This window comes from Bufo bufo, chromosome 3 (genome assembly GCF_905171765.1).
Source record: "Bufo bufo chromosome 3, aBufBuf1.1, whole genome shotgun sequence".
In the NCBI taxonomy this organism is placed as follows: Eukaryota; Metazoa; Chordata; class Amphibia; order Anura; family Bufonidae; genus Bufo; species Bufo bufo.
Genome location: NC_053391.1, coordinates 623,764,865 through 623,785,277, shown reverse-complemented (window position 1 = coordinate 623,785,277; position 20,413 = coordinate 623,764,865). Strand labels below are relative to the sequence as shown.

Sequence of the window (20,413 nt, the reverse complement as noted above, 5' to 3'; positions counted from 1 at the left end):
TCCCTTCTTGATGCTGCCTGGAAATCCCCTCAGAAAACATCCACAGACAAATGAATGACCATTCTGACTCCTATTGACCACAGCAGGAGATGGATACTGTATGGTTTTTGGAGTGGAGTCTGCATGGAAATCTTTGCACAGAATCCACCATGTGAACAAGCCCTCATACAGATAAAGCATTGGTAAATGTAAAAGTCAAAAAGCTGAAGCTGAAGGCTGTCAATCATTTTCTATATTGAGAACAGGAGCTTCTTTAGGGTCCTTTACAATATGCAGTATAGCAGAAATATAATATGGATCCACCCTCACCTATTAAAAGGATCTGCTCATCAAATACAGGTAGATATTAGTATAGTCCATGTACAGGTAGATAATAGCACAATACACGTAGCTCAGGTAGAGAGCAGTAAAGTACATGTAGTAAAGGTAAATGGCAGTACAGTGCATGTAGTACAGGTAGAGAGCAGTATAGTACATGTAGTAAAGGTAGATGGCAGTACTGTACATGTAGTAAAAGCAGAGAGTGGTACAGTACATGCAGTACAGGTAGATAGCAGTACAGTACAGGTAGAGAGCAGTACAGTACATGTAGTACAGATAGAGAGCAGTACAGCACATGTAGTACAGGTAGAGAGCAGTACAGTACATGTAATAAAAGTAGAGAGCAGTACAGTACATGCAGTACAGGTAGATAGCAGTACAGTACAGGTAGAGCAGTATAGTACGTGTAGAATATGTAGACAGCAGTACAGTATATGTACTACAGGTAAAGACCAGTACAGTATATGCAGTACAGGTAAAGACTAGTACAGTATATGCAGTACAGGTAAAGACCAGTACATGTAGTACAGGTAGAGAGCAGTACAGTACATGTAGTACAGGTAGAGTAGTACAGTACATGTAGTACAGGTAGAGAGCAGTACAGTACATGTAGTACAGGTAGAGAGCAGTACTGTACATGTAGTACAGGTAGAGAGCAGTACAGTACATGTAGTACAGGTAGAGAGCAGTACAGTACATGTAGTACAGGTAGAGAGCAGTACAATACATGTAGTATAGGTAGAGAGCAATACAGTACATGTAGTACAGGTAGAGAGCAATACAGTACATGTAGTACAGGTAGAGAGCAGTACAGTACATGTAGTACAGGTAGAGAGCAGTACAATACATGTAGTATAGGTAGAGAGCAATAAAGTACATGTAGTATAGGTAGAGAGCAGTACAGTACATGCAGTATATGTATAGAGCAGTACAGTACATGTAGAGAGCAGTACAGTACATGTAGTATAGGTAGAGAGCAGTACAGTACATATAGTACAGGTAGAGAGCAGTACATGTACAGGTAGAGAGCAGTACAGTACATGTAGTAAAAGTAGAGAGCAGTACAATACATGTAGTACAGGTAGAGAGCAGTATAGTACGTTTAGTAGAGGTAGATAGCAGTACAGTACAGGTAGAGAGCAGTACAGTACATGTAGTACAGATAGAGAGCAGTACAGCACATGTAGTACAGGTAGAGAGCAGTACAGTACATGTAATAAAAGTAGAGAGCGGTACAGTACAGGTAGATAGCAGTACAGTATATGTACTACAGGTAAAGACCAGTACAGTATATGCAGTACAGGTAAAGACTAGTACAGTATATGCAGTACAGGTAAAGACCAGTACATGTAGTACAGGTAGAGAGCAGTACAGTACATGTAGTACAGGTAGAGAGCAGTACAGTACATGTAGTACAGGTAGAGTAGTACAGTACATGTAGTACAGGTAGAGAGCAGTACAGTACATGTAGTACAGGTAGAGAGCAGTACTGTACATGTAGTACAGGTAGAGAGCAGTACAGTACATGTAGTACAGGTAGAGAGCAGTACAGTACATGTAGTACAGGTAGAGAGCAGTACAATACATGTAGTATAGGTAGAGAGCAATACAGTACATGTAGTACAGGTAGAGAGCAATACAGTACATGTAGTACAGGTAGAGAGCAGTACAGTACATGTAGTACAGGTAGAGAGCAGTACAATACATGTAGTATAGGTAGAGAGAAATAAAGTACATGTAGTATAGGTAGAGAGCAGTACAGTACATGCAGTATATGTAGAGAGCAGTACAGTACATGTAGAGAGCAGTACAGTACATGTAGTATAGGTAGAGAGCAGTACAGTACATATAGTACAGGTAGAGAGCAGTACATGTACAGGTAGAGAGCAGTACAGTACATGTAGTAAAAGTAGAGAGCAGTACAATACATGTAGTACAGGTAGAGAGCAGTACAGTACATGCAGTATATGTAGAGAGCAGTACAGTACATGTAGTACAGGTAGAGAGCAGTACAGTACATGTAGTACAGGTAGAGAGCAGTACAGTACATATAGTACAGGTAGAGAGCAGTACATGTACAGGTAGAGAACAGTACATGTAGTACAGGTAGAGAGCAGTACAGTACATGTAGTAAAAGTAGAGAGCAGTACAATACATGTAGTACAGGTAGAGAGCAGTACAGTACATGCAGTATATGTAGAGAGCAGTACAGTACATGTAGTACAGGTAGAGAGCAGTACAGTACATGTAGTATAGGTAGAAAGCAGTACAGTACATGTAGTACAGGTAGAGAGCAGTACAGTACATGTAGTATATGTAGAGAGCAGTACAGTACATGTAGTATAGGTAGAGAGCAGTACAGTACATGTAGTACAGGTAGAGAGCAGTACAGTACATGTAGTACAGGTAGAGAGCAGTACAGTACATGTAGTACAGGTAGAGAGCAGTACAGTACATGCAGTATATGTAGAGAGCAGTACAGTACATGTAGTACAGGTAGAGAGCAGTACAGTACATGTAGTACAGGCAGAGAGCAGTACAGTACATGTAGTACAGGTAGAGAGCAGTACAATACATGTAGTACAGGTAGAGAGCAGTACAGTACATGCAGTATATGTAGAGAGCAGTACAGTACATGTAGTACAGGTAGAGAGCAGTACAGTACATGTAGTACAGGTAGAGAGCAGTACAGTACATATAGTACAGGTAGAGAGCAGTACATGTACAGGTAGAGAACAGTACATGTAGTACAGGGAGAGAGCAGTTCAGTACATGTAGTAAAAGTAGAGAGCAGTACAATACATGTAGTACAGGTAGAGAGCAGTACAGTACATGCAGTATATGTAGAGAGCAGTACAGTACATGTAGTACAGGTAGAGAGCAGTACAGTACATGTAGTACAGGTAGAGAGCAGTACAGTACATATAGTACAGGTAGAGAGCAGTACATGTACAGGTAGAGAACAGTACATGTAGTACAGGGAGAGAGCAGTTCAGTACATGTAGTAAAAGTAGAGAGCAGTACAATACATGTAGTACAGGTAGAGAGCAGTACAGTACATGCAGTATATGTAGAGAGCAGTACAGTACATGTAGTACAGGTAGAGAGCAGTACAGTACATGTAGTATAGGTAGAGAGCAGTACAGTACATGCAGTATATGTAGAGAGCAGTACAGTACATGTAGTATAGGTAGAGAGCAGTACAGTACATGTAGTACAGGTAGAGAGCAGTACAGTACATGTAGTACAGGTAGAGAGCAGTACAGTACATGTAGTACAGGTAGAGAGCAGTACAGTACATGTAGTACAGGTAGAGAGCAGTACAGTACATGCAGTATATGTAGAGAGCAGTACAGTACATGTAGTACAGGTAGAGAGCAGTACATGTAGTACAAAAAGCAAGGCTATGGTTACATCAAAGATGAGTATCTGACTATAACAGTGTATGTTGAGTAGTGTGAATAATAATTTTACCATTCCTATCCCTGCACCTTTGCTGAACATTATTGTGCATTAAGAGCAGTCACACTGAATGGCCATTTTATATATTAAATCTACCAACAGGTAAAGTAAGTTCCTCTAACTGATCTCATGACAGTGGCACCAGTCAAGGGTTGGAATATATTAGGCAGCAAGTGAACAGTCAGTTCTTGAAGGGGTTAGGTTGGAAACAGGAAAAATGGGCAAGTGTAAGGATCTCAGCAACTTCGACCAGGGGGCAAATTGTTATTGCTGGACAACTGGGTCAGAAGATCTCTAAATAGCAGGTCTTGTGTGATGTTAGTAGCGGTTATTGCCTACCAAAAGTGCCCAAGGAAAGACAACTGATGAACCAGTGACAGGGTCATGGGTGCCAAAGACTCACTGATGTACGTGATGTAAGTGGGAAGCCATGTCTAGGCCGGCTATGCTACCATTACACAAATTGCTGGAAAAGTTAAAGATGGTTATGACAGGTACGTAGGTGTCAAAACACACAATGTATTGCAGCTGTGTATGGAGTTGTGTAGCTGCAGAACTAGACTACCCATGCCTAACCCAGTCCACCAGTGTAAACATCTACAAAGAGCATGATAGCTGGACACTGAGCAATGGAAAAGATGACCTGGTCTGATCGTATTTGCTTTTACATAATTTGAAAGGCCTGGTGCGTGTGCATCGCTTAGGCCTCTTTCACACTTGCGTTGTCCGGATCCGGCGTGTACTCCACTTGCCGGAATTACACGCCGGATCCGGAAAAACGCAAGTGTACTGAAAGCATTTGAAGACGGAACCGTCTTCCAAATGCGTTCAGTGTTACTATGGCACCCAGGACGCTATTAAAGTCCTGGTTGCCATAGTAGGAGCGGGGAGCGGGGGAGCAGTATACTTACAGTCCGTGCAGCTCCCGGGGCGCTCCAGAATGACGTCAGAGCGCCCCATGCGCATGGATGACGTGATCCATGTGATCACATGATCCATGCGCTTGGGGCGCCCTGACGTCACTCTGGAGCGCCCGGGGAGCCGCACGGACGGTAAGTATGCTGCTCCCCCGCTCCCCGCTACACTTTACCATGGCTGCCAGGACTTTAGCGTCTTGGCAGCCATGGTAACCACTCTGAAAAAGCTAAATGTCGGCTCCGGCAATGCGCCGAAACGACGTTTAGCTTAAGGCCGGATCAATGCCTTTCAATGGGCATTAATTCCGGATCCGGCCTTGCGGCAAGTGTTCCGGATTTTTGGCCGGAGCAAAAAGCGCAGCATGCTGCGGTATTTTCTCCGGCCAAAAAACGTTCCGTTCCGGAACTGAAGACATCCTGATGCATCCTGAACGGATTTCTCTCCATTCAGAATGCATTAGGATAATCCTGATCAGGATTCTTCCGGCATAGAGCCCCGACGACGGAACTCTATGCCGGAAGACAAGAACGCAAGTGTGAAAGAGCCCTTACCTGGGGAAGAAATGCACAATGAGAAAAAGACACAATAGCAGAGGCATTGTGATGTTCTGGGCAATGCTTTGGGAAACCTTGGGTTGTGGATGTTACTTTCACAAACACTATCTACTAAACCATTTTACAGACAGTGATGCCCCAGCCACACTAAAAAAATTCACTGCACCTTCGTGGTTTCCTCTTCTCTTGTCCTCCGAAATCCCGTGCAGGCGCAGTATCGCTGAGTGCCTGCGCCGGTAGGATACTACTGCTCCAGAGGGCAACAGCCTCAATAGTGTCACTGGGCATGCGCCGAGCCCAGTGACGTAATCAGAGCGCTGTTGCCCTCTGGAGCAGGAGTATCGCACAGGCGCAGGCACTTAGCGATACTGCGCCTGCGCAGGATTTCAGAGGACAAGAGAGGAGGAAGCCAGGACGGTGCAGTGAATAAATTAAATGACGTAGTGGAGGGGGCAGCGCCGTAGGCCAAGAGAGGAGGAAGCAAAGACGGTGCAGTGAATAAATTAAATGACGTAGTGGGGAGGGGGCGGCGCCGTTCGGTAAGTATGTGGGAGGACATTTACTTCTTAGGAGGCGTGCTGGGCTTGGAAGAAAGGCGGGCTGGGCACTGCAGGGGGGCGTTACTGGGCACTAGAGCAGAGTAATAACGCCCCTCTGGGCACCTTGAGACTTAATTTGCATATCAGAAAAAAACGCTTTTTAATAAGAATGAAAAGTTGAATAAAAGAAAGAGGACCCATGCAGGAATGAAGGTACTTTATTGCACATTGCTATGTTAACGGTTTTATATGGTCAAAATAGGTGACAGATTCCCTTTAACCTTTCAAAAACTTAGCATTAAGCAATAGTACAGTGTGTGTACATTATATGTTTTGTACCTGGCATTTTTAGCTGTTTTCTCCTCTCTATTCTAGATCTTTAGTTTTCAGTCTTCCTAGATCTGGTGGGTAGAGACAAGCTCCCACCCACTGCACACAAAAAGTAGAGGAGAATCTGCTTCTTAACCTTCTCTTACTCACTCAGAAACAGCCTCAGGATGATGGAGGACATTACAGAGACATACAGACCTGTATGGATATCAGTAAAGCACTTGGGCTTAGATAGAAACTGTCAATTTAGCAGCAGCAGTTTCTTTTATGTCTTTAGTGGAGTTCTGTCTCAAACAGCTCATAATAATAGACGTGTATGTGATGATTTTATCTGATCTTTCAGTGAGCAGATAGCCTTCCTGGTCTCATAGATTTCAAAGACAAAGTCAAGAAGAAACAGCTGATAACTCGTCTAGAACAATGCACTTTTCTCTGATAAGATATATTACAAAGTTCCTTAAAGTAGCTTATACTATTGAGTCATGCAAGGTTGTGTGGAAAATAATAAGGCTAAAAATAATTTTGCTGTAGTGCCTCTTTAAGGATTTGGAAGGGAAAACAAGCAGGCCTTTTGTCCTACATGGCAAAAGCTGGGAACATAATAGAAGGTCCAATTTGATCTTTCCTATGAGCCTCCTACTATTTTGTGTATGCAACAGATATACACAGGGTCAGTTTTAAGTGGTGATAAAGTGGACAAACCCTTACTGACCTGAACCACCTAGGATTCTACTATTTAACTCCCTCATTGCCTAAACCACCTACCCTTTCAATGTTTAGGCATTAATGACTGTATATGTACATTTAAAGTTTCATGCAGCTATTAAATTGGACTGTTGTGTGGGAAATATTTCTCATTTATATGTGGGCATTGTATGAAAGTATTCATACTTTGCATTCAAGTACAGGCATTATAAAGTAAATGTAAATGCAAAATAATATAATATGTAACAAAGTAAACACCTATTTACTCTATTTGTTTAAATTTTGGCAGAAATCGACTTTCAGTCACATCGAGGAATAGAGTAAAAAACCACCAGTGTGCATTCTCCTCCTGCCTGTGCACTGTGATTTCATATTCTTGCCCTACAGTATATTCTCTGCTGTGAGAGATAATGTACCGAACGCTTACATCTAAGCCAAGGCTTTAAATGCTATTGCCTAAGGAAAGTCAGCAAGGATCAGGTTTAATTAGAAAGGTACCATATGGCAGTTCCCACATTCAGAGGGAACTTTGCAGTGAGAAAATTGAATATATACAGATTTATGAACAATAAAATAAATAAGTATATATAAGGATATATCAAATATACTTATTGCCAAGCTACTAGTGATCCTTAAAGAGGTGATATCTAAAATATCCCCTTCCCCAATACCCGGGCCCCTTGTATGATTTATATTTACCTGCGCCACGGCACCCGCGTCCCTCCAGATCCCTGCATGGCCCCCTCCGCATCTCCCCGTTGCTCTGACCAAGACATCCGGCGGGGGCTTGAGTGTTGGGCCAGTCAATAGCAGGCCGCAACGGGGCTCAATGGGGCTCGTAATCCAGCGGCGGCCGTGCAGGGATCCGGAGCGATGCAGGTGTCGGGGAGCCGGTAAGTATAATCCATACAAGGGGCCTGAGCATTGGGAAGGATATTATGTGATATATTATGTTATGTGATAACCCCTTTAAAGGGGTTTCATGGGATTACTATGGCTTTTAACAGATATATTCATGTAGTTGCTTACCTCATGTCCATCTTCCCCAAGTTTCTTTTTCTATTTGGATTCTTCTGACCCGTTTTGACCATGTAAACAAATCACGCTTAGATTGGTTTACATCCTGTATGTGGCCCTTCCTGTTCCTGTATCCAACCAAACCCATGATGCACTTCTTCTTTCTCTGCTACAGCTTTAGCACCGCCCCTAGCCGCGACAAGCTAGTTTATAGCTCCTCCCACCCCGCTAGTTACATAGACACTCCCCTATCACTAATGCGTCCATGGACATAACATCACAGAAAATAAGAAAGAGCTACACGGATACGGTCATGTGACCACAGCCCAGCATCGAAGATAGGAGTAATAAAGTAAAAGAATTGTATTACAAAATTACAGCTATCTTTATAAATGATCATTTTAAAGGATGTTAATGCAAACCAGAAAATCCCTTTAAAGCAATTTCTATTTTATTAGGTCGTTTTGTTCAAGAGCCTTCAAGGTAGATGTTGTGCCAGATGGCAACTGTGCCAATGATTTTATACTGCAGTAGTCCAAGGAGTGTAATGTCCCATTTAACATAAGAAATGTGAAGTTTAAAGTGTTAAAAGCATTACATAATGGATCCCACCTCAAAGCGCTACAATACAAAAATCTGCAATTCAGCGCCCAACAGTGTATAAGTGTAAGCTGAGTCCCTGTCGCATTACAGCAGATACGCTCTATGACCACAGCAAATAGCATTCTGCGTCCTTTAAAGTGTGACAGAAACCTAGCGCTAAAGGCTGTCTTCATAACCATCCTGTATTTATTGTCCCTATGCCTCTAAAATAAAAGAAAAGCAATTTCGCAATAGGTCTTAATTTTATTTTGGTGTTACGGTTATGTCTCTACAGCTCCTATGCAGACCTATTCCTCTCCATGGAAACACATAGGCGCTCCAGAAAAACTAAAAAATTATAGGAATTTTTCATTTGAACAATTAAAAATGTTAGTTCTGACCATGGACATAGCATTCAATGCAGCTATCTATAATATTTAAAGGGGTTCTGCAGGTTTTTCTTTCTGATCGGCAGGGGTCCGACACCCGGGACCCCTGCCGATCAGTTGTTTGAGAAGGCAGTGGCGCTCCAGTAGCGCCGTGGCCTTCTCGCTGTTTACCACAGGCCCAGTGACGTCACGACTAGTATCACTAGCGCGGTGAAGCCCTGTTCACCGGCGCGTCCAGGCCAGTGATACTAGTCATGACGTCATGCGGTAAGCAGAGAGAAGGCCACGGCGCTACTGGAGCGCCAATGCCTTCTTAAACAGCTGATCGGCGGGCTTCCCGGGTGTCGGACCCCCAACGATCAGATACTGATGACCTATTTAGAGGACAGTTCATCAGAAAGAAAAAAATGCAGAACCCCTTTAAGTATCAAGTCTATACACAATTAGCAAATTGTTTGCATTCAAATGCAATTTTTTTACAAGCAAAAGTCTAGGCATCAAAAAAAGGAAGTCATAAGAGGAAATACGTGAACTGATAGAGCATTCATCCAAGTTTTCCCTTCACCAAAAATCCCCTAGGAATATAAATCTAACTTTTTATTCAATAGTCTATATTTCGGTCTAATGAGTAATCACTGCAGCCATTACAGTGCCCAAAGTGGGTGCCACCCAGGTTCCTGTGCCGTACCCCAGTACAGTAGGTATCTGCAAATAGGTTTGTTTTTTTATGTTATGTGAGGCAGTATATGCTATGTTATGTATTGTACCAATATAGAGTGTATGAATGGCAAACCCAGGGTTAATCTCCCTGGCTCAGCTGTTGTAGGAGGTTAGATGTGGGCTGGTCCAAGCTGGAACTTTGAGCGATTCTAGACTGGAGTTTCAGAGGGGAAGGAAGGAAAGACCATGTGCTCCTTCTTCTTGAGCCTCAGGTTCCAGAGACTAACAGATCTCTGCAAGATCTACTGTACATCAAGAGAAAGAAGGAGAGAAGAGGAGAGCTTGGAATCTGCATGGCCAAGCATAGTCAGTAAGCTAATCTGCGACTACAACCATTCAGACCTTATTGCAGTGGAGGGATACTGTTACGACATCCTTCACCCTAGGAGCCTAGGACATGTCCTGGTCAGATGTCCCATCAAGGTCCTGTATTCCACAGCGGACACTACAGGCATCATTGCCATCGAAATGACCCTAGCCTGGCCATCATCTGATCATCGAAGGTCCACCTTCTCAAGAGCTGGATCCATATCTATTTTGCCTTATGCCTAGCAGAAAACAAAGGGTAGATTCACGCTGCACAGCTTGGAGTAATTTTAATTGATTTTTATGCAGTTGTAAAGCATTTTATATATATATATATAAGACAAAAAGTGTTACACGCGATCCACACCTGGTTGTAAAATACAGTATATATATATATATATCCCACTAGAAATGCATTATATAATGTCCTCACTATTCCCGACAGGTATTATGTAAGTACACACAGTCAGTCTCTGTTGGTATTAGTAACATGTGAAGAGGGGACTCGTTCCTCCTAGATAACCATGCGAGGTATACCATTTAATAGGATACACATTGCTATGCTCTACATGAGGGACACTAAGACAAACACCTCCAGACCTCAACTCTCGATTCTGTTTGTACAGGAAATGGTGAACGGCAAACGCATTAGAAAGAGCAAATATAGTGAGAAAAAATGACTGGAGGTAGAGGAGGTTGATAATGTAGGCATATAATGGAGGTTCTGCCTGCAGGCATTGTTCGTCCAACATGGGGCCTGCAGACTTTTCAGGCGGAAAATCTGCAACGTTTTACAAGACTTTTGTATTAATGACCCATCCATTCCTGGTTTTGCCTTACAAATACTGACGTGTGAAAGTGGCCATAGTACAATGAAAGGTTCTGCTACTTAGTCAGTGAATGGAAACACAAACTTTGAACAGATTGTCTGAGATTTTGATACTGATGGCCCATCCTCAGGATAAGTCCTTAATATCAGATCGGTGGTGGTCTGACTACCGGTAGCCCCGCTGATTAGCTGTTTGAAGGCGTTGCAGCACTAGTGCGATCCCGGAGTCCTTTTCAATATTTACCTGCATGCTGTCCAGCTTGTAGTGGCGGTGCAATGTGTTTACAGCTTCCTCTGCCATTCACTTGAACTGAGGTCGTGAGCGCTGCTGCCTCCTCGAAGCACAGCGCCATACATTGTGGCTGTGCTCGGTATTGCAGCCCAGTCGCATTCACTTGAAAGGGACTGAGCTATGCTTAGGCCATGTGACTGATGAACATGATGTCACTGGCCTAGAAAGAGATCTAAGCTGTTCTTGTTTTATCTAATGGTCCCTCTAAAACAGCTGATCAGCAGGGGTCCCCCACCGATCAGATACTGATGACTAGAGATGAGTGGAAACGGGACGGATTCATTTGGCAGCCCATAGACTTCTATTAGGACGGAATGAATAACGGAATGCCTCTAAAGGCATAGAATTGCGTTATGGTCCGTGGTAAAGGAATCCATAACGCAATTCACCTTTTACCACCAAACGAAGTGTGAGCAAATTTTATAGGCGAAAATTCGCTCATCTCTACTGATGACCTATCCAGAGGATAGGGCATCAGCATTTAAGTCTCGGAAAACCCTTTTAAGGCCTCATGTCCATATTACGGTTGTGTATGAGCACAAGTTAGGCCTCGTACACACGGCGGACCGATGCGGACCCTTTCACTTGAACTACAGAGTGCTTCTGTGGGGTTCCTGTCCATGCCTCCGCACCACAAAAAAAAGTGCATGGAGTACTTTTTTGCTGTGTGGACAGATCGTGGATCCATTCAAGTTGAATAGCTCTAGATCCGTCTGCAGAAACCGCATGGATGCTGCCCGTGCATTGGGTAACGCAAATTGCAGTCCCCAATGCACAGAACGGCCGAGCAACGACCCTGTGCACGAGGCCTTATATGAATATATAATATGGCACCTATAGAAGTCTTTAGAAACCTGTGCTGCATGTAAACGCAGCTCTTACCTCCACTGACAAGCAGGCAATTATCAGGAACGGTCCTTTCCCAATAATTGCCTGCTCAGTCAGCACATTGTAAATGCATTTATCCACATGTTACAGAAAAGGCTCATTCAGACAGCTGTATGAATGAGTCCGCATCTCTTCTGCAATTTTGCGGAACGGGTGCGGACCCATTCATTTCTGTGGGGCCGCAAAAGATGCGGACGGCACACCGTGGCTCCGTAGAAAAGATAGAGCATGTCCTATCACGGACAAGAATAGGCATTTTCTATTATGGTTGCAGCCATGTGCGGTCTGCAAATTGCAGAAGACACATGGCCGTGTGCCCTAAGGTTAGCAAGGCAGAACACAAGATTCCCAGAATTAAATTATTAAGGCAAGGGTCATGTCTCTGCTGTACAACAATCATCCCTGCTTGTCCAAGTACGGAAGGACTGTTCCCATCTTTTGAAGAACAATTCAGGCCTTTTCATGTATGGCCAGATCCCCAGTGCGGAAAATAAGAGGAGAATTTTCCGAATCGCTATAAATATTCTGAAGGATCTCATCTGGACCTTGCCTAACATTAGTTTCCATAAATAATACCGTATGTCTCATTAATACATATGTCAAATCTTATTTCTCCCCGGAATTTGGCTGCATGGGTTTTCGCGATGGAATGCATATTTTATGAACTGAAAGCTTGATTTTTTGGGTCTAAAATTTGGAATAAGCCAAGGAACAGAAGGTTTGCATTGGAAGAAAACATAAGTAAAGATATACACAGACATATTAATGATATCTACGACTATAGCATTAGTAAATATAACATATACATAACACGCCATAATATATACTGCACATGCCATATAAAATGACTAGATGCCTAGTTCTGAGCCCAAGCACCTGGGCATTAGCGGGGAAATGCAAACCATTTTTTCAGAATTGTTAAAATTTTTGGGGCCACAGAATAAAATTATAGCCATCCCTATTGGACTGGAAACATACACAGAGCCCCACTGCATGAACCATCTGCAGTGAACCCGGAAGGGGAGAGGAGGAGGATGAGAGTAGTAGTACTCACTGTAGCAGCCCTAGCTCTGATGCTCCCTGGCCCTTTAGTTATAGGAGGGGCACAACCTTTTCTTTCCCTCTGGGCACACCCTGGTTGTGGGGCTCCTGCCTAGTGTTAAGGGGGTGCCCTTGGTGTAAATGGGTTTTGGGGTGCAAGGCAGAGGTGCAGAATGGTAGCAGATAATACCATACAGCAGAAGGTGTTGGTGCTTTCAATAATGAGGTGGTTTTAGGGGTAACAGATGACCTGTTTTCCTGGCACCTTCAGCAGTTTACATATACATGTGCTGGCAGAAGTAGGCACAGTTCTTATTACCCGTGTTACACAGGCAGCTTTCCCAAGGATGTGTAATGGTGGTTCAAGTGGCAGAAAGTTCCCCTCTGAGTACCGTTACAGATAACATGGTAAATCTTCCCAACTTGGCTAAGGGGTGCAATTTCTTTCTCTTTGTCTATTTCTGTATTTTTACAGTTCCCTCTGAGGGTCCAGTCTTTCAACAGATGGGCAGTCTGTCTCTGCCTCATGCACACGACCATGCGCTAATTGTGGTCCAGTATGCACGGTCACTTGAATGGGGTCCATGATCGGCATCTGACGGTCCGCACAGCAAAACAGTAGTGCGTGCACAACTTTTTTGTGGTGCCGAGGCACGGACAGAAACCCCATGAAAGCATTCTGTAGTGCCGGGATGGGCAAACTGCGGCTCTCCAGCCTCTACAAAACTCTGGCGGATCCACCACCAGGGCAGGGCCTTATTAAAACGCTGGTCTTAATAAATGTGCCCCTTTGTGTTTGAGGCCGGGTTCACATCACATTTTTGTCTTATGTTTAATGTATACAAAAAAAACGTATACATGACATCTGGCACCATAGAGTTTCATTGTAAAAAACATACACATTAACGTCTACGTTTTTTTGCTGGACACTGCAGGATGGAAAAGCATAGTGTACTGCCCTTTTGCATCCTTTTTTCCCAACATATATGTTAAACATAGGGCAAAAGAGTTCTACGCGACATGGTTGGGAAATACTGCAGTCTACATTAGGATATACAGTTTAGGGTGGGTTCACGTGAAGTTTTTTTTCCAGTATACATTGGGTTCACGTGAAGTTTTGACGTATACATTGGAAAAAAAGTATACAAGACCATAGCATCCCACACTTTTGGAAGTCTATGGCGAACGGATGTAACTGTATGGCATCAGTCTGAGGCATCTAGTTAATTTATAAGTTTTTTGTATACGATGGGGAAAAAAGTGATGTGAACCCATCCAAACATACGCCATATTTGCCAACTCTCCTGGAAAACAGAGAGACTTCTTGGACTACTGGAAGAGCTGGCAAATCTCCTCGATACAGCATGGAGGACTGCTTTCTCTCCTGAAAAGCATGGACGGACCTCCTGTGGTCAAAGTATCCTGAAGGTGCTAAGGTGCCGCTCAAAGGGGCAGGAGCACCACTCAAAATGGGGCAGGGCCTGAAAAAGGGAGTGTGACAATGACAAATTTTAAACTCTATGCTATGCTAACATTTTCAACTCCTCACAGCTCCTAGGGGCTAACCTTCAGAAGTTGGTAAGCATGACATATACGTGTGATCACTATTTGGCGACTTAATTATAACTTTTTCACATAAGGGCCAGGGTGCGATTTCTCTGGTAGATTAGACAATGCGATCACATTGCCCTGTGTGAAGGAAAATCATAGTCAAAGTTATACAAATGTCAAATCCTCAAAAGCAGAAGTTCCTAAAATAATCAGAGGCATTATACTGTAAATCCATTGAATGGTTCCTCATAATGAAGGAATGTTAATGAGGTGAGAACATTACATAATGACATAATGGACAATGTCAGGTTAGTCTAAGATTTTATCCGAAGTACGAGGTCATTTTCCATAATTGAAGGAGAGAGACTTCACATATCTATGAGTGGGGAAAAATTACATTATACAATACTGTACATACAATAACTGGTCTCAACATAGAGTTTGTATGTTCTCCTTGTGTTTGTGTGGGTTTCCTCTATGTTCTCCAGACCTCTTACTCACCAAAAATATTCTGATAACTAGCTTTTCACTAGATTGTGACCCTCAGTTGTCCTCTCCATTTACTGTTATGAATAGAAATAGTAAATGGAAAATGCTGCGCATGCACAGTGTCCTCTCCGTCCATGGTGGTGCCGGTTCTTGAGTTAGCATCAGGTTATACCTTCCCATATGGGACATTTATGGCATATCGTATGTCAAAAATATCAAGATGGGACAACCACTTTAAAGGGGAATTCCAGTTGTGGCATCTATTAGATCGGTGATGGTTCTGTTGGTGAGACCCCCAGTGATCACTAGAACGAGTACCCCATAACCCACAGTGCCCGCCCCCTCTCTAAAAAAATAATGGCTCGCCAACAGAAAATGGTTAAAAGATTTGTCTTTAATAAGTGCAACTTTTTAACTAGAAGCCAGCCCAGCCAATATTTTATTAATTTAAATAGCACTAACATATACTGTAGAGCTGCAAAGGGATTATCATCACTCACATTGGTCCTTGTCCCCAATGGGCCTCAAAATCTAAATTTCAAATTAACCCATTAGTAAATTTTTGGAGTGTGGAAGTAAACTGGAGTCCCCTTACTGCTCCAAATGTCTTCTAGGGGATTAGGAATCAAGGTGTTTTCCAGAAGAAGGTTATCTAAGGTCACCTGGGCTTTGGGACTGTCTGCCTATGGAACGGCACTAGCCGTTTGTATGGATTTTTCATGTTATTCCGACAAGTAACCTAATCTCTAGTTACACAGAAAGTGATGATTACATGGATGATTCATTTGGGAATTTAGTCTCATTGACAATTAGTCTGAAAGTCAAATTTCAAAAGGCCAATTTATAACATCCTCCTGGGCTTCTACTTCACCTTTCTTTGAATCGAAACAACTGGAATTATTAAATTGAGGTTTGTTGCGTTTTGACGCAGTATAATATCTTTAAGGGCTTCCCTCTAGATTTAAAGGGAACCCATCACCAGGATTTTGTGTATAGAGCTGAGGACATGGGTTGCTAGATGGCCGCTAGCAAATCTGCAATACCCAGTCCCCGTAGCTCTGTGTGCTTTTATTGTGTAAAAAAAAACGATTTGATACATATGCAAATTAACCTGATATGAGTCTTGCACAGTCTTTTTTACACAATAAAAGCACACAGAGCTATGGGGACTGGGTATTGCAGATGTGCTAGCGGCCATCTAGCAACCCATGTCCTCAGCTCTATACCCAAAATCCTGGTGACAGGTTCTCTTTAAAGAAAATCCCCCCACCCATGCATCATTTCTGACCTGTTCAGCTCAATATTCATTTACATTTGGAATTTTTTGCCCCGTCTTTTTAAAAATTTCCATGAACTGTTCATGTCAAGCCTTCTGATTCATGGCTGTAATGTGAAAATTCTAGACTGTTAAGAGCCTGTGGAAAGTGGAGTACAGCTCATGTGGGCCTTGTAATGGCCGCCATTAGTGAGGTAATCAGGTGGACTACACGTGAAGACATCTCATGGGTATTTTGAGGCATTTTAGCTTAGTTCACCCGAATTGCTCATGTAAATGTATTTACTACAGTATATAATAGCGTTAATTCAGAGAAGTGATCCCAATGGTGTACAGATGCCGTATGTTTAATGATATATCCATCACCATTTTGTGCACTGAGCATGGATGCAGATAGGCCGGTGAAAATGGGGGCGTCAGTTCAGATTAGTCTCTGACTATTACCCCATGGGTTGCACTGATGAGCACAGGGCTTCATACTCTTTGTAGGCCTCACAGCAAAAAAGCGAAGGTGGACAGGCCCAACAATTATGCCGTCCTTCTCCACAGAAAAGGAGTCAATGGTGTGAACATACACAGTGTCGGACTGGGGTGCCTAGGGTCCACCAGTAACATTTATTTTGGGGGCCCACCGTATGGATACATTCAAATATAACCTGCTCAGACAGCAGCAAGATGCTACCAAGATGATTGAATATGGAGGCCCCTGAGAAGGTAGGTCCTGGGGAGAAGAGGACACTGGCAGCTTTCCTCTATACCTAGAAGACATCTCGGCTCTGTTCATGTCCATAATAATAAGCTGGGGAGTTTCTTTAATAATCTATCAGGTTTTTTATATGAACATAGGATGGTTGAGGTGCTGTACATTGAATACCTATATGTAGTGCAGTAAGTCTACTGTGTGATGTGCCACTTGTGCAGGGGGTGGGAGACTAGGGGCCCACCGGCGGATTCACCTGTACCCCTGTGGGCCAGTCCGACCCTGAACATACATAAATTGGGGGGTATCTATGCAGCCCCATCAATCCCTGTGCCCATGCCCCTGAGAAATTCTATGTACATAGGCGATATACTGTATAACATGGCCTCCATATTCTTTGATGCGGCCTACACCGTCCACAACGACATTACATATGTAATGATAGGACTGACAGAAATACACATAGGCCTGGGAACCATGTTGTGTCTGCTGACTGACTCCCAGGACCAGATGCCAGATCATTTTTCTAGTTCATTTAGTCAGACTAGACACACAAGCCTGAATAGTGAGCACTGCGGACATGGAGAAAATTCCAGAAAAGATCCCTCCTTTATCTGAATTAAAAAAAATATTTTACATTCCACAAAGTCTCCTCACGCTCGGCGGGTCTAGAGGGAAAGACGTACGGACCGGATTTCCATTTAGAACAATAATCGTGACATGTATCTCACCCGTCGGATTGATTTCCTATAGAGAACACACAGATATTGATAGATTCTACCTTCTAATTAACTTTCAACTTGCCCAAGAGCCTTATATAAAAGTGAAAAAGTCTAGAGCAAGCACAACGTACAATATACAGTCGCCTCGTAACACAGTATACATGGAAATATACACGGTAACATGTGTGTCTGGGTTTATTAGAATGTCTCCAGGGGGCAGGATCTGCCCTGTTCCTCCTCCATACAATGTGCTGACCATGCAGGATGTCAGGGGACGCTCCAGAACCTTAGGCACTACCTTCTACATGAAATGCTCCTAAATCACACGACGCAGGGCTCCTATGGCACATGAATGATTGCCATCGACCCCCTCCACCTTGGAGGAAAATGAATGAGACGGACAACTCCCTTCTGCCCACCTCGCTCCAAGTGCCATGCATTTCCACCCGCCACTTCATCTGCTGCAATCCAGGGCACGGATATTCTAAGCCATGTGGCATTTAGATGCAGTGATGTTTTATTCATCACTTAGGCTCCTGCACGGGTCTCACATTTAGACGTCAGATGCAGAGAAATAAGATGGTGAGCTCAGCCCTCTCCAGGCTGGCGGTGACTGAATGCCACTTGAAGCATTTTTTTGGAGATGCCTGGCAGAACTGGATTTCTTTGTCTAATCAGTATTCTGCTAGTCACAATCCCTAATGCAGCAAAGGGGCAATGGTTAACCCCTTAGGCTTCACAAGTCATGTCCATCTTCTCCTGGAATTTAAGCATTATCTTTTCCCAAGAAATCTTGGCAATGCGGACCATGGATGGACCCGATCCAGATTTCTTACATAAGTTTTTGCAGCATGAATATCTGCCTCCATTTCCTCTCCCTTTAAATTCTCTATATGAGGCTGGTAGTCTGCAGACCGATTGCCTGTGTATCCATACATAATTACTAAAGCATCAGAGCCAATTACCTCATGGGATTGGGGGAGGGGGGTATATAGGATGAGCCTGCATCTTCTATGCATTGTCACTGTGCTGGGAGGTATATACAGTGCGGCCGTCAGCATCAATCAAGGCACAATATCCAGGCCGTCCCTATGGCACTTAAAGCTATATATATATATATATATATATATATATATATATATATACATATTATAACAACACACTGCAAATTAAATGCTAATATAGTTCTGCATAGGGTGCATTGGAAGATATAGACAGTACAGGTGCAGAAGACATCTCTATGCTATATATTTATATATATATATATACATATAGACAATGCAGCCTGTGCATTAGGTATAGGGTGTATTGGATGAGGCTTTTATGCATTGGAAGGTATAGACAGTACAGGCGCAGAAGACATCCCTATGCTATATATCTATATATACATACATATAGAGACAATGCAGCTTGTGCATTAGGTATAGGGTGCATTGGAAGATATAGACAGTACAGGTGCAGAGGACATCTCTATGCTATATATTGTGGATATATATATATATATATACATATAGACAATGGAGCTTGTGCATTAGGTATAGGGTGCATTGGAAGATATAGACAGTACAGGTGCAGAGGACATCTCTATGCTATATATTGTGGATATATATATATACATATAGACAATGGAGCTTGTGCATTAGGTATAGGGTGCATTGGATGAGGCTTTATGCATTGTCACTCTTATGGAAGGTACAGACAGTACTGAGGCCACTGCTATGACTCTGTATAGGAGGATATATATACAGTCCCTATACAGAAGCCATTCCTGTGGGGCACAGGCAGACACATCAGTGCTCAGGGCTTGGACAGGTCTCTGCAGTAATAACCGGTCTGACTTGCAGAATTGCAGCCCAGCTCAGAGATGGAATGAAAGGTGAGGAGATGAACCAGCTCTGTGCCCTCACCAGCCTGGGCACAGGACATGGACACCTCTTACAGATGCCCAGTACGATGAATGGCCGTGGACTTACCGTCTGTGCTGCTGCTGGGTAGGTGGTCCTGGGTGAGTGTGGAGCAGGGTATTGTGTCTTTGTTAGGGATCTGCTGGCCCCTGACTGACTCCCGGCGCCGATGTGCTGCTGAGTCTGGGCTGCAGCTGCTTTCCTTCTGCTGCTATTGCGGAGATTTGCATTAGCCCGGCCCTCACCGAGATGCTGCTCCCTCCTCACACCAGCAGCCACCCAGCCCACATATGTGCCCCTGCCTGTGCCCGCCGGGACCTGGCAGCCATGGCTGAGGGCTGCCCTGTACAGGGGTGGCAGCAGGTTTACCTGCAGCTGGAGGGACAGAGGGGGCAAACAGCGGATCTTATCATGTTCTACTATAAGGCAGACATGTAGTGTGAGATACAGGAGTCAGGGAGAGCTAGGAGATAGAGAGATAGATGGAGAGAGAGAGAGAGAGAGAGAGAGATAGATAGAAAGATAGAAAGATGGAGAGATAGAGAGAGAGATAGATATATGGAGAGATAGATAATAGATAGATAGATAAATACAGTAGATCAAAGAATAGATGGGATAGACAGACTATAGATCAGTATCATATCCAGTAGATGGACAGACAGACAGATATAGGTATGAGATACAGTACATCAAGGGATAGATATGGGCATGGGTGTAACTATATCCATAACACTTGCTATGAGGCCCAGGATTGGGGGGGGGGGGGCAATCAGGTACAAGAACATTTGGGGTCATTTCTTAGGCTCAGTTCACACCTGAGCGTTCTGAAAGGAGCGCTCTGTATGCGCGATTGTACGGGCGTTTACAAGCGCGCATAC

At 43.5% G+C, this 20,413-nt stretch overlaps 1 protein-coding gene across 3 annotated transcripts in view; it reads right to left on the bottom strand.

The window, feature by feature from the left end:
• Positions 1-19,733, bottom strand: part of DCLK1 (doublecortin like kinase 1) — a 352,916-nt gene extending 333,183 nt beyond the window's left edge. For all 3 annotated transcript variants that reach the window (XM_040426114.1, XM_040426117.1, XM_040426116.1), the window contains exon 1: positions 19,605-19,733. The gene's annotated coding sequence lies outside the window, so the exon portion shown is untranslated. The remainder of the gene's footprint in view (positions 1-19,604) is intronic.
• Between the last annotated feature and the right edge of the window lie 680 nt (positions 19,734-20,413).